This window comes from Astatotilapia calliptera, chromosome 1 (genome assembly GCF_900246225.1).
Source record: "Astatotilapia calliptera chromosome 1, fAstCal1.2, whole genome shotgun sequence".
Classification (NCBI taxonomy): Eukaryota; Metazoa; Chordata; class Actinopteri; order Cichliformes; family Cichlidae; genus Astatotilapia; species Astatotilapia calliptera.
The window spans coordinates 661,603-676,269 of NC_039302.1; positions in this window are offsets into that span (position 1 = coordinate 661,603).

The window sequence follows — 14,667 nt, forward strand, 5'->3', positions numbered from 1 at the left end:
ACCTGAAGTTCAGTTCACCTGACACTCGGACTGGCGGCTGCCTCGGGGCTCTCCTCCTGCCTCCCCTTCCCTCATCCACCTGTTGCCTCTGTGGAAGCCCCGCCATAGCCACCACCAAACAACGGAGTTATTTTTACACATCGACCTGCATCTGGCCAATCCACCACCTCTCATTGTTCATGCCATTACAAAATAAATAAAAAATAAGTCACCGGGCATATGCCCGGTATGCCCGATGGCCAGTCCAGCTATGTTAACCTGCAACCAAATCTGCAGCTCCATACAGCAATGTTACGACTTGGATTATATCTTATAACTCATAACTCTTATGTTAGCTGCCCTCAGTAGCATACTGTCTGATATATTCGATGGCTGCAATAATTCTTTAAGTGTTATTTTTTTCCTTGGTATTCTAATTTCACCGAAGTTTACTAAACTCAACAAACTTAATATTACTTACCGGGACATTTATTCTGTCCTCATTTTCTTTCACCGAAAATAGTTTCCTGCAGTGCGTCTTTCTGCTTGGCTCTCCTACCTTTGCTAACGTGTTAGCGCAGAAGCCGATGCTGCATTCACTTACACTCGGATATCTGAGCTTCACCGTGAAACCATAATCGTACATTTGATATTTGATTGAATTTTATTGTTTTGCCTTTGGGGTGGCACCTGGGGTGGCCAGTCTGGTTGGGGGGGTGGCCTGTGCCCCCCCAGGCCACCCCGCCTGGGGACACGCCACTGTCTGCTTTGACCCATGGTCAAAAAGTTTTTGGCAACCGTGACTTCCTCTGACTGAAGTTCAATATGGTAATGCAGTGCCAGGGCTGACAACCCAGTTTGTTTTGCAGACTCTGTATAGCAGCTTTAATATAGGGAGAACACAACTTCCAGATTGTACGAGTAAAATTTGTTGTTCTTTTTCTTTGCCAGTTTCATTCATTCATTTCATTCATTTATTTGTTCATTTCCAGGCACAACAAATACCTATATTGAACATAAAATGCACAAAACAAAAAACAAAAATTGCCTGAAAAAGGAGTGGGACGAAGAAAACTTATTAAATCCCACCCCTATACTCACTCATCAACAAAAAAACAAAAAACAAAACAAAACAATAAACTTCCCGCAGCTACGCCCATCATTGCATACAGTCCCATCAACAGCCCCGGGCACATACAAGCATCTAAGCGGCAGCTCGCAAACAACAATTAGAGCCTTCATAACTGAATACAGAATATATAAATTATAAATTACATTACCACAGGTAACAGGCAGTAATAACTACAAGTAACAAACACACATACATATACATACATATATATCTACACACACATGTACATATATGCACATACATGCGCACACTCTTTTTTTTCCTTTTTTTTTGAATCCATACCAGCAATGGTAAGAGAACAGACATTACAGAGCACACTAAAAGCATCATTGAGTATACTGTGACCAGACCAACTGTTTGTAGAGGAATTTAAATCTATGAATATTTTTGCATTGTTTCAGTTGTAAACTCAGACTGTTCCAGATTTTCACACCACATACAGACACACAAAAGCCTTTACGGGTTGCTCGAGTTCTGGGTAATTTGAATTCTCCAAAGCCTCTCACATTATAAACCTTTTCTCGAATTTCAAATCTAGTTTGTAAATTTGCCGGTAAAAGTTTAGTAAAAGCTTTATACAAAATTATGGATGTATTGTAATTAACCAGATCCTGGAATTTAAGTAACTTTGCCTGAAGAAAGAGTTTGTGAGTATGATCTAGATAACCAGCCTTGTGAATAATACGCAGTGCTCGTTTCTGTACTGTGACTAATGGATTAGTTGTATTTTTATATGTGTTTCCCCACACTTCCACACAATATGTAAGATATGGAAGAACCAGGGTACAGTACAGAGTACGAAGTGCATCTTTATCAAGGAATTGTTTCACTTTGTTCAAAACTGCGAGGCTTCTGGAAATTTTGGTTTTTATGTGTCTGACGTGGGGTTTCCATGAAATTTTGTTATCAATTACGACTCCCAAAAATTTGTTTTCACTCACATTATCAATTGGTACACCTTCAATGATAATTGGTAATTCTATATTATATTTTAAATTACCAAAAAACATTGCTTTAGTTTTATTTATATTTAATGATAATTTATTTATGTCCATCCATTTTTTTATTAATTGTAGCTCCCTGTTTACGGTCATTACAAGATCAGTATAATCATCGCTACTGAAAAATATGTTGGTGTCATCTGCGAACAGTATGAGTTTAAGTACTTGAGAAACATCAAAAATATCATTTATGTATACATTGAAAGGTTTTGGTCCCAACACTGACCCTTGGGGAACACCACATGTAATACCAAGTTTCTCTGAATGGTAATGCCCTATGCTAACATATTGTTCCCGACCCGTTAGATAACTTTTTAACCAGTTACCAGCTTTCCCTCGAATACCATATCTTTCCAATTTATCCAATAAAATTGAGTGATTAATTGTGTCGAAGGCCTTTTTGAGATCAACAAAAATACCAACTGCATATTTATTTTTGTCCAGTGCATCAGTAATTTCTTCTACTGCCTCAATTAGATTAGATTAGATTAGATTAGATAGAACTTTATTAATCCCTCGGGTGGGTTCCTCTGGGAAATTCGATTTCCAAAAAAGCACAGCACCAACAGAAGTTACAGAGTTACAGAATATTATACATATATATATATATATATATATATATATATATATCCATAGGTCCCTCATCCTATTCATGTAGCCCCTTCCGCCGGGGTTACTTGCGTAGTAGCATTCCAACAACGCCCTGTTTTCGTCCCTTGCCCACCGATGCCTTCTTGTTCCAGTAGCCCACTTTTCGTCAGGGTGCCCTGGTTCCTCAACACCTGACGCGGACCTTGTTGATCCGGGCGACGTCCGAGCCGGCATGCCTTCATATTTATCTGTCTCGCTCATGTCTGCGGTAGGCTTGCTTAGCATAGGGGGTCTAGCCTTAGGACCCTTACTGGATACAGACGCCCCAGGCAGGAATCGAACTTGCGATCCTCTGTTCCAAAGGCGTGTAGTTTAACCACTACGCTATCCAGCTGCACCCCACGATTACCGACACTAACAAGCTGATCTACAATACGGCAGCAGTGATCAGTGAGATGCTTGGCTACAAGTTGAACAGCGACAAGGGGCAGTACCCTCCATGGAGAAGGAGGCTAGAGGGCAAGATCAAAGTAGCACGGAGGGAGGTTAGCCAACTAACGGAGTTGCAGAAAGGTGCGACAAATAAGGTGCCTAAGAAATACAGCAAGCTGTCCATACCTGAGGCCTTGGAAACTGCCAAGCAAAGACTCACAGCCTTGGCCAGCCGCTTGAGGAGGTACACCAGAGAGAAAGAAGGCAGGAGAATAAACCAGCTGTTCTCCACAGAACCAGCAAAGGTGTACTCTCAGTGGCAAGGGAACAATAAGAGAACAGCACCACCAAGGCTGGAGACGGAGCAATACTGGAAGAGCATATGGGAGAAGGACACAACCCATAACGGCAATGCTCAGTGGCTAGAGGATCTGAGGGCAGACCACAGCGACCTCCCTGAACAGGGTCCAGTAACCATCACAGTGGCAGATATCCAAGAAAGGGTCTCTAGTATGAAGAGTTGGACAGCACCAGGGCCCGACATGGTTCACGCCTACTGGCTGAAGAAGCTGACTGCACTCCACGAGCGTCTGGCAGCACAAATGAACCAGCTGCTAGTTAACGAAAGACACCCGGAATGGCTAACTGAAGGCCGGACGGTCCTGATCCCCAAGGACCCCAAGAAGGGACCGGTCCCCTCCAACTACCGACCAATAACCTGCCTCAGTACTACATGGAAGCTCCTGTCAGGCATCATATCGGCTAAGATGAACAGGCACATGGGTCAATACATGAGCGGGACACAGAAAGGAATTGGCAAGAATACCAGAGGTGCAAAACACCAGCTACTGGTAGACAGAACAATCAGCCGAGACTGCAAGACCAGACTGACCAACCTGTGCACTGCCTGGATTGATTACAAGAAGGCCTATGACTCAATGCCCCACAGCTGGATACTGGAATGCCTAGAATTGTACAAGATCAATGGGACCCTAAGAGCCTTCATCAGGAACTCAATGGGGATGTGGCGTACAACACTAGAGGCCAACTCCAAGCCCATAGCACAAGTTACCATCAAGTGCGGGATCTACCAAGGAGATGCTCTGTCCCCACTGCTGTTCTGCATAGGCCTGAACCCCCTCAGTGAGATCATTAACAAGACTGGCTACGGATACCGACTACGGAACGGAGCAGTTGTCAGCCACCTCCTGTACATGGATGACATCAAGCTGTATGCCAAGAGTGAACGAGACATCGATTCACTGATCCACACTACCAGGCTATACAGCAATGACATTGGAATGTCGTTCGGACTGGAGAAGTGTAGTCGGATGGTAACAAAGAGAGGGAAGGTAGTCAGAACTGAGGGGATTGAACTACCAGAAGGCAACATTGCAGACATAGAGGACAGTTACAAGTACCTGGGGATCCCGCAGGCAAATGGGAACCATGAAGAGGCCGCCAGAAAGGCTGCAACCACCAAGTACCTGCAGAGGGTCAGGCAAGTCCTGAGGAGTCAGCTGAATGGTAAGAACAAGATCCGGGCCATCAACACATACGCCCTGCCCGTGATCAGGTACCCTGCTGGGGTAATAAGCTGGCCAAAGGAGGAGATAGAAGCCACTGACATAAAGACAAGAAAGCTCCTGACCATGCATGGAGGGTTTCACCCCAAGTCCAGCACCCTGAGGCTGTACGCTAAGCGGAAGGAAGGGGGCCGGGGACTGGTGAGTGTCAGCACCACAGTCCAGGATGAGACAATGAACATCCAAGAATACATTGGGAAGATGGCCCCAACTGACCGAGTGCTCAGTGAATACCTCAGGCAGCAGAAACCCAAGAAAGAGGAGGGAGACGAGGAACCATCATGGAAGGACAGGCCCCTGCACGGTATGTACCACCGGCAGATAGAGGAGGTGGCTGATATCCAGAAATCCTACCAGTGGCTGGACAAAGCTGGACTGAAAGACAGCACAGAGGCACTAATCATGGCAGCACAAGAACAAGCTCTGAGTACAAGATCCATAGAGGCTGGGGTCTATCACACCAGGCAAGACCCCAGGTGCAGGCTGTGTAAAGATGCCCCAGAAACAATCCAGCACATAACAGCAGGGTGCAAGATGCTAGCAGGCAAGGCATACATGGAACGCCATAACCAAGTGGCCGGCATAGTGTACAGGAACATCTGTGCCGAGTATAACCTAGAAGTCCCGAGGTCAAAATGGGAGATGCCCCCAAGGGTGGTGGAGAATGACCGAGCTAAGATCCTGTGGGACTTCCAGATACAGACGGACAAAATGGTGGTGGCTAACCAACCGGACATAGTGGTGGTAGACAAACAGAAGAAGACGGCCGTAGTGATCGATGTAGCGGTTCCGAATGACAGCAACATCAGGAAGAAGGAACACGAGAAGCTGGAGAAATACCAAGGGCTCAGAGAAGAGCTCGAGAGGATGTGGAGGGTGAAGGTAACGGTGGTCCCCGTGGTAATCGGAGCACTAGGTGCGGTGACTCCCAAGCTAGGCGAGTGGCTCCAGCAGATCCCGGGAACAACATCGGAGATCTCTGTCCAGAAGAGCGCAGTCCTGGGAACAGCTAAGATACTGCGCAGGACCCTCAAGCTCCCAGGCCTCTGGTAGAGGACCCGAGCTTGAAGGATAAACCGCCCGCAGGGGCGTGCTGGGTGTTTTTATATATATATATATATATATAATACACACACACACACACATATATATAAATACAGAGACAAATATAAATAAAATATACGAAGGGGATAAATAGAATAAATAGGAATAAAAATAAAAATACCAGTGAATTGCACATTTCAAGTATTGAGTCTATTGCACTGTTGACTATTTACAAAAGTATTGCACAAGGTATTGCACAGTGAGGTGAAGAGGCACTACAGCTTAGTTGTTCCCCCCTCCTTTGTCCTCCTGTCTCCCCTCCCTCTCCCCTCCAGAGAGGAGTTAAACAGTCTGATGGCGTGTGGGACAAAGGAGTTTTTAAGTCTGTTAGTTCTTGTCTTTGGGAGAAGCAACCTGTCACTGAACAGACTCTTCTGGTTGTTAATGGCCGTGTGCAGAGGATGCCCAGCATTGTCCATAATGTCCAGCAGTTTCTTTAATGTCCTTTTCTCTGCCACTGTCACCAGAGTGTCCAGCTTCATGCCGACCACAGAGCCAGCCCTCCTGATCAGTTTCTCCAGCCTGCATGAGTCCTTCTTTGCTGTGCTGCTCCCCCAGCACACCACAGCATAGAAAAGTACTCCAGCAACCACCGACTGGTAAAACATCCAGCAACCACCGACTGGTAAAACATCCAAATTATCGCCATTGAGGTGGTTCTTTGTGTTCTGAAACCATACTGACCAACATTTATTATTTGATGTTTTTCAAGGAATTTTCGTAATCTTGAATGAAAAAGTTTTTCTAGAATTTTTGAGAATTGAGGCAGTAGAGAAATAGGCCTATAATTGGTAAAACTGTGTTTGTCATTACTTTTATATAGTGGTATTACTTTCGCAATTTTCATTTTTTTTGGAAAACAACCGGACTGAAATGATAAATTACAGATATATGTTAAGGGACTAGCAATATTCAGAATAACCTGTTTAACTACAGACATATTTATGTCATGATAATCCATTGAAGACTTACTTTTACATTTTAATGTGATATTTATTACTTCTTGCTCATTTGTAGCTGAGAGGAACAGTGAAAAGGGATTTGATTTTATATTACTGATATTTCATTTTTATGACACGGGATGTCCGCTGCTAGTTCAGGGCCAACATTTATGAAGAATTTATTGAACCCATCGACAATATTACTCATGTTGTGATTTTCACCATTTGCATCAGTAAAATATTCAGGATATGATGTTCCAGAAGATCCTTGTTTAATTAAGTTGTTTAACACATCCCAAGTTCCTTTTATATTGTTTTTATTTTCATATAATCTTCTTCTATAATAAAGTTGTTTGCTCGTTCTTATAATATCAGTCAATTTATTTCTATATGCTTTATATCTTTGTTCCACTTCTTTTGTTTTTACTTTGATGAACTGTTTATACAGATTGTTTTTCTTTTTGCAAGCATTAATAATTCCTTTTGTGAGCCAAGGACTTTTTATCTTTTTTTTCTTTGTCATGTGTTCGTTTACAGGACAATGTTTATTGTACCACATAGTAAAAATATCTAGGAAATTATCATAAGCCTTGTCCACATCTGACTCTTCATACACCGAACTCCAATCTTGTTGTGCTAAATCAAAATTGAAGGCATGAATTGCTTCTTCATTTATTGTTCGCTTTGCTATCATGATCTTGGTATCTATTTTTTTTTAAATCACAGTCACACAAAGTAAAAACTGGTAAGTGGTCAGTTATATCACAGACAAACAGACCACTATTAATTTGGAAATCCATGACATTAGTAAAAATATTGTCAATAATAGTGGCGCTATGTGAAGTTATTCTGCTTGGCTTTGTTATTGTTGGATATAGTGATAAGCTGTACATTGTGTCAGTAAAGTCATCAATGGCTTTTAACCTTGTTGGATTTAGCAAATCAATGTTAAAATCACCACAGATAAATAGTAATTTTTGGTTCACCGAAGCAAACGTTTTTTCTATCCATTCATTAAAAGTGTCAATACTTGAACTGGGTGTCCGATATATGCAACTTATTATAACATTTCTCTTTTTTTCATTCATAATCTCAATAGTCAAACATTTCAAAATTCCATCAATAGCCATAGACATAGTTGTTACAACATTATAGTTTATAGAGTTATGAACATATATAGCAACCCCGCCGCCCGCCTTATTTAATCTATTCATGTATTTTAAATCATATCCATTCAAACAAAAATCTATTCCTTTATCGACATTGAACCAAGTTTCAGTGATGGCTATAACACTAAAGGGGCGAGAAAATTGTTGCAAATAGTCCTTAATGAAATCAAAATTAGAGTACATACTTCTGCTGTTAAAGTGAATTAATGAGAGCTTCCCGTCTAGGTTAATTTCTTTTTCATATTGTTCCTGAGTGAAATAATTACAATTTTTAACAAAAGTAGAGAGAAAGTTACTTCCAGAATCTATTTCTGGATCTATTATATTATGCTCCTTATATTCACAATCTAGATCAATTACTTTCTGTTGAAGAATTAATTTCAACGTGTCCATGTCATTTCCTGGTGTAATTAGAGATGTTGGTGTATTTATCATTTGATTGTCATTAGAGTTATATATTACCTCGATACATTAGTGTCAGTTGTACTTGTCCAGATCCTCCATGTTCCTCACTATCAGTACTTTTGCCTCTTCTGGTGTCCCGTTTAGCTTAATGAAAATCTTACAGTTTGTTACCCATGTATGTTGTATTTTACCGTTCTTCTTCAGTTGCCTTGCCTTCCTCGCGATGTCTGCGTTTTTTCGTGTCAGATGCTCATTAATGAAAACGTCCGTGCCTTTCAGTTTAACAGTTTATGTTTTGCCTGTTAGTATTTCCTGTCTGTTTTCTTACCTGGTTCTTCCTGACCTTGTACTTTCTCCTCATGTTCTCCTCTCTCCCTCATTGGACTGACAATCATACACAAATAGATTGTATTCAATTAGATTAAAAAAAAAAAAAAACTATTAAGATCACTAATAAAAAAAGTCCTCTTAGTGTACTTTCAATCAAAAGGCAAATAACCAAACCACATGTACATGTAATAAAAGATATAAATATTGAAACACTGATCCAACATCCTACACTTTAACCTGAATGTGGCTCCTTTTTTAAAACAACAACAAAAACATATCCATTATGAACCTGGCTGTCTCTCTGCACACACACACACACACACACACACACACACACACACACACACACACACACACACACACACACACACACACACACACACACACAGCAGGATTTATAAGGTTGATGGGCATCCAGTCAGTTAGCTAGTAAGTACTTTGGGTTTAATAAGATCAGGCTTCAAACTTTCCTTTTTGCTAAAGCATATAGTTAGGGCTGGACCAGGTGACCCTGAATCCTCCCTTAGTTATGCTGCAATAGACGTAGGCTACTGGGGATTCCCATGATGCATTGAGTTTTTCCCTTTCCAGTCACCTTTCTCACTCACTGTGTGTTAATAGAATAGACATTTTCATTCAGCTCTGTCTTTTGCAACTGTGATCGAAGCAGTCTGTTCTCCTCCAGCAGCCGGTTTATTTCTGCTCTGCCCTGTTCACTGCACACACAATCCTTCGTCTGCCCTTTAGCTTCCGTGACGCTGTCTGTCTGATGACCACTGTCCACATTTGCAGCTGGTACCTCAACCTCCACTTGTCCACAGCCTCCACGACATGGTGATTTTGTTGTTGGTCTTCTGTCAGATCTTCATCTATTACTTCTGCACGGGGCACACCTTCAGACTCTGCTGCTGTATAACGAAAGCCTGTAAGATAAAATTAGTGCATACACATAAGGTAAATGTACACCAGTATTCCAGGTGCGTGATTCATCTGAAAGTTATGTGCAGATTAGCGTACAATGAGAGCAATTTGGTACGTTTGGGGGGGGTTTACCTCCGATGGGTGCTCTTTTTCACTTTCGCTGCATTCGCCATGCGTGCAGGTCCGAGTTTGACACAGGTATGTCGCCGTGCCCCATGGGCAGCGTTGGAGCCCAGTCTGGATTTGTTACACCCATTTCATATGCTGGTTTGCCTGCAATAATGCCAAATAATAATAAGCTACTCCGTCAACATGACGTGGTTCTGCAGCATCCCACATTAGGATGTTTTATCTAATGATCTATGACCTCAGCGCATTCAAAATAACACTAAAGCCTATTAAGAGAGATATGAATTTATTTAGAACTCACCGGAAAGAAAATGCCGCGAGCAATGCAACAACAAAAAAAAATTGGGGATGGCAGAGAAGTCGATATCCGCTCGTGTGAGCGCTGCAATCCAAGCCTGACGTCTTCGTTTAGTAATATCGGATACATGAGATAACTCCCGTTGCCTCCAGGAGGGGAAAGGATGAAAAGAGAGGCGATTTTCCAGCTTCTTGCCTTCCCTATGGTGTGATCTAAGGTTGCAACCGACAACACAGCTGGTAGGAAGCATAGCTGAGACTTCCGTGTGCTTTGTTTGGCCTGGTGTCATGGCGGGAGGGGGCGTGGGCCGTGACATGACGCTCCTCCGCCCTATAGTAGACAGAGCGTGAGGGAGTTTAAGTTGGGTGATTAAAGTGGTTGGGTCCCATTTTGTTGTAGGCAAGAAACAAAACAAAACACACTTTTCTTTTCTGTTTTATTGAAACCACTTTACAGAAAGTCTAATTGTTTCCAATGAAGAAAGAAGTAGGTAGCTTTCCATGTGTAATTAGTGTGTTATTGCAGAAGAAGCTTAATGTGTACTTTGTAAAAACAATGAGAAAAAAAGCTGGCTGAAGAAGAAAAGATAAATGTCCTTTTTTTTCAAGCCTTCTCTGGCCGGCCGTTTGGCGTATGACATGTGGTGGAGGACTCTGCTGCAGAGCGCCCCTCACGAACTCAGTGCCACGGCCCTTGCTTGGTGGGCGGGGAGACGTGCACTCGCGTTTCCTTTTTGCCTTTTCCTGCTCTCGCCAAGTCCTCCGCCAGCTCTACATCTCTCTTATTAGCTTTTATTACCTTACACTCATGCCTTTGCCTTTCACCACTTCAAAACTAAGCCTACTTCAATATTACCTTCATACGCTTGCCTTGCTTTTCGCCTTCCTCACGCTGTGTACTCACGCTTGCTAAGTACATGTGAACAGATTTTGAATAAAAAAACCTGAAAACAAAACATACTTTTCTTTTCTGTTTTATTGAAAGCACTTTACAGAAAGTACAATTGTTTACAATGAACTGTACATGCAACACAGCAGTTTTATGAATATTCAACAAGAGCAAGTTACATTTGGCCCTGGTTTGACAACCACACTGGGGCACATATTCACCAAAACACAGCACACCTTGACAATCTTATCAAGCAGTGCTGTCTTCATCCTCACATGATATGAGTAATCGGATTGGCATTGTAGAAAAATGACACGCGAAGCTGTCAAACACTCTATTTAAAAACTATTAAAATAAGATATTTCTGCTGATGAATACACTGAGCTGGGTTATAGTGCTGTGGCTTATGTTGAAATCTGCTGTGCTGTAGGGGAACAGGCTGTGTTGTCTTGTTGTGTGCATGTTTGAGTTGTGTTTCTTTTGAGATGGTATATTTTTTTCTTAACAGAAACAGACTGTGTCCAGGGTGAGAAGGGTCAGCTGTGATCTGAGCTGCACGCCCCAGTGTCCTGGAGGTGTACAGGTCCTGCAGAGATGGGAGTTTGCAGCCAATCACCTTCTCAGCAGAGCGCACAACGCGCTGCAGTCTCTGTTTGTCCCTGATCAGTAGCGGTTTTTGATACGGGCGACACGGACGGTTGCCCGGGGCGGCATCGTGGTGGGGGGCGGCATCAGGGGCATCGGCAAAAAAAAAAAAAAATTGCTCGTACTCATGCTGCCCCGACATCAGCCGGCGCATATTGGGAATGGTACAGGCACTGATCGGCTTTCTATCGCCCATTTGCTGGGAGTAAGGGCGCCCTCCGTTTGCGAGGTGCGCCTGCTGCTTGCGGCACAGGGAGGAGAGGGCGGGGCGGCGGGGAGCAGCATCTAATAACCAACTCGCAAAATAAAACAAAATAAAGGCAAAACAACAAACACGAAAACACCAGACATTATGATACAGACTTATAATTTGCACCGATGTTTTTTCGAAATTCTATACACGAAAAGTGAGCGCGAGAGCCCTCGGTGCGCCTGCTCGCTGCTGAAGTCAAAGTAAACTTTATTGTCATCTCCGCTACATACAGTCCAGTATATAGAGAGACGAGACGACGAGGCTCCAGCTACAGCAGTGCAAGTAAACAAACAATAAATATAAGAAGAGTAAGGAAATAAATATAAAGGGTGGCCATTTATATGGATACACTGTAATAACATGGGAATGGTTGGTGATATTAAAGTCCTGTTTGTGGCACATTAGTATATGTGAGGGGGCAAACTCCTCAAGATGGGTGGTGACCACGGTGGCCATTTAGAAGTCGGCCATCTTGGATACAACTTTTGTTTTTTCAATAGGAAGAGGGCCATGTGACACATCAGACTTATTGGTAATGTCACAAGAAAAACAATGGTGTGCTTGGTTTCAACATAACTTTATTCTTTCATGAGTTATTTACAAGTTTCTGGCCACTTATAAGATGTGTTCAATGTGCTGCCCATTGTGTTGGATTGTCAATGCAACCCTCTTCTCCCACTCTTCACACACTGATAGCAACACCGCAGGAGAAATGCCAGCACAGGCATCCAGTATCCGTAGTTTCAGGTGCTGCACATCTCGTATCTTCACACCATAGACAATTGCCTTCAGATGACCCCAAAGATAAAAGTCTAAGGGGTCAGATCGGGAGACTTTGGGGGCCATTCAACTGGCCCACGATGACCAATCCACTTTCCAGGAAACTGTTCATCTACATCATCCTGTAGCAATTTCAAATATCCAGTGGCCTTGAGGTTTCCATTGATGAAGAATGGACCCACTATTGTTGTGCCCCATATACCACACCAAACCATCACTTTTGTTGTTCCAACAGTCTTGGAGGGATCCATCCAATGTGGGTTAGTGTCAGACCAATAGCGCTGGTTTTGTTTGTTAACTTCACCATTCACATAAAAGTTTGCCTCATCACTGAACAAAATCTTCTGCGTGATCTGAGGGTCCTGTTCCAGTTTTTGTTTTGCCCATTCTGCAAATTCTGTGGCCGATCTGGGTCATCCTCGCTGAGATGCTGCAGTAGCTGGAGTTTGTATGGGTGCCATTTGTGAGTAGCTAATATCCGCCCAAGGGATGTTGGACTAATGCCACTCTCCAGTGACATGCGGCAAGTGCTACGCTGTGGGCTCTTGCTGAATGAAGCTAGGACAGCCACTGATGTTTCTTCATTAGTGACAGTTTTCTTGCGTCCACATTTTGGCAAATCCAACACTGAACCAGTTTCACGAAACTTAGCGAGCAGTTTGCTGACTGCAGCATGGGAGATGGGTGGTCTCGTAGGGGGTCTTGCATTGAAATCTGCTGCAATGACCCGGTTACTGCGTTCACCAGATATCAACACAATTTCGATCCGCTCCTCACATGTTAACCTCTTCGACATGTCAATGGCTGTGAACAAAGAGAAACTTGTAAATAACTCATGAAAGAATAAAGTTATGTTGAAATCAAGCACACCATTGTTTTTCTTGTGACATTACCAATAAGTCTGATGTGTCACATGACCCTCTTCCTATTGAAAAAACAAAAGTTGTATCCAAGATGGCCGACTTCTAAATGGCCACCATGGTCACCACCCATCTTGAGGAGTTTGCCCCCTCATATATACTAATGTGCCACAAACAGGACTTTAATATCACCAACCATTCCCATGTTATTACGCTGTATCCATATAAATGGCCACCCTGTAGAAAAACCTGACTATATAACATTTTTGGTGGCATTGTGTATCCTTAGGGTAAAAAGAGACTCAGTTTTTTAAGAGTCATCTGAATGTTAAAATTTTTTTTTACATTTTCCTTTGTTATCCTAAATGTTTATGTAGGAAAATGAAAAATGAGATCATGAGATGGCTACAAATGAATAAAAAGCAAATAATATCCTCAGGAAATGAGCTGTGGGTTTATGGCCAGGGGATATTATCTTCTGTATATGTAAATTGGAATAAAGTCAGTTGAATTCAGTTTTATTTACAGAGCGTCAAATCTCAGCAACAATTGCCTCAAAAACCAGTGATGTCTCTGTAGCTGAAAACCAGAACTTATGGTTACAAAACACCTCTTTGTTTGGGAAAAAGTTTTTATATACCATCCTCAGGCTGCAGTGGAAGTCTTGTACAAGACTAACTTGCTCTGTTAATATGTCTGTATGTGTGTACTGACCTCCCTAACAGAACATGAACATTTGGGTGTTTTTGCACAAACTTAATGTTTAAAGGTGTTTGTTTCATTGTATTTGGTCCTAATAGGAACTTTTAGGTACCTTTTCATTTTTATGTTATGTTAATGATTAATTTAGAGTCTCATCAAAGCTCTCTATTGGTTTTAGCTTAGTACAGAGTCCTGGTGCTATTTGTTCCGTCTGTACACACACACACCCTAAAGTTTAAAAATAAAACATAGGTAAACTTTAGCAAATATTCTTTCTTTCTTTAGTCTTTCTTTTTAAAGAAATATGTCTATTATATACAGTATCTGGGATATTTTTACATTTTCCAGTTTCTATTCCTGGAGGGTTTGTTCTGTCAGAGAACTTGTCTTTTGTATTTTATCAGGAGCACAGTACAAACAATGTTATTAGATCCTTTGAGGGCAGAGAGAAAAAAAAAAGCCTGTGTGTTGTGGCAATCCACTAGCCTACCTCCACTTCCTGAAAGCCCTTCCCAGATAAT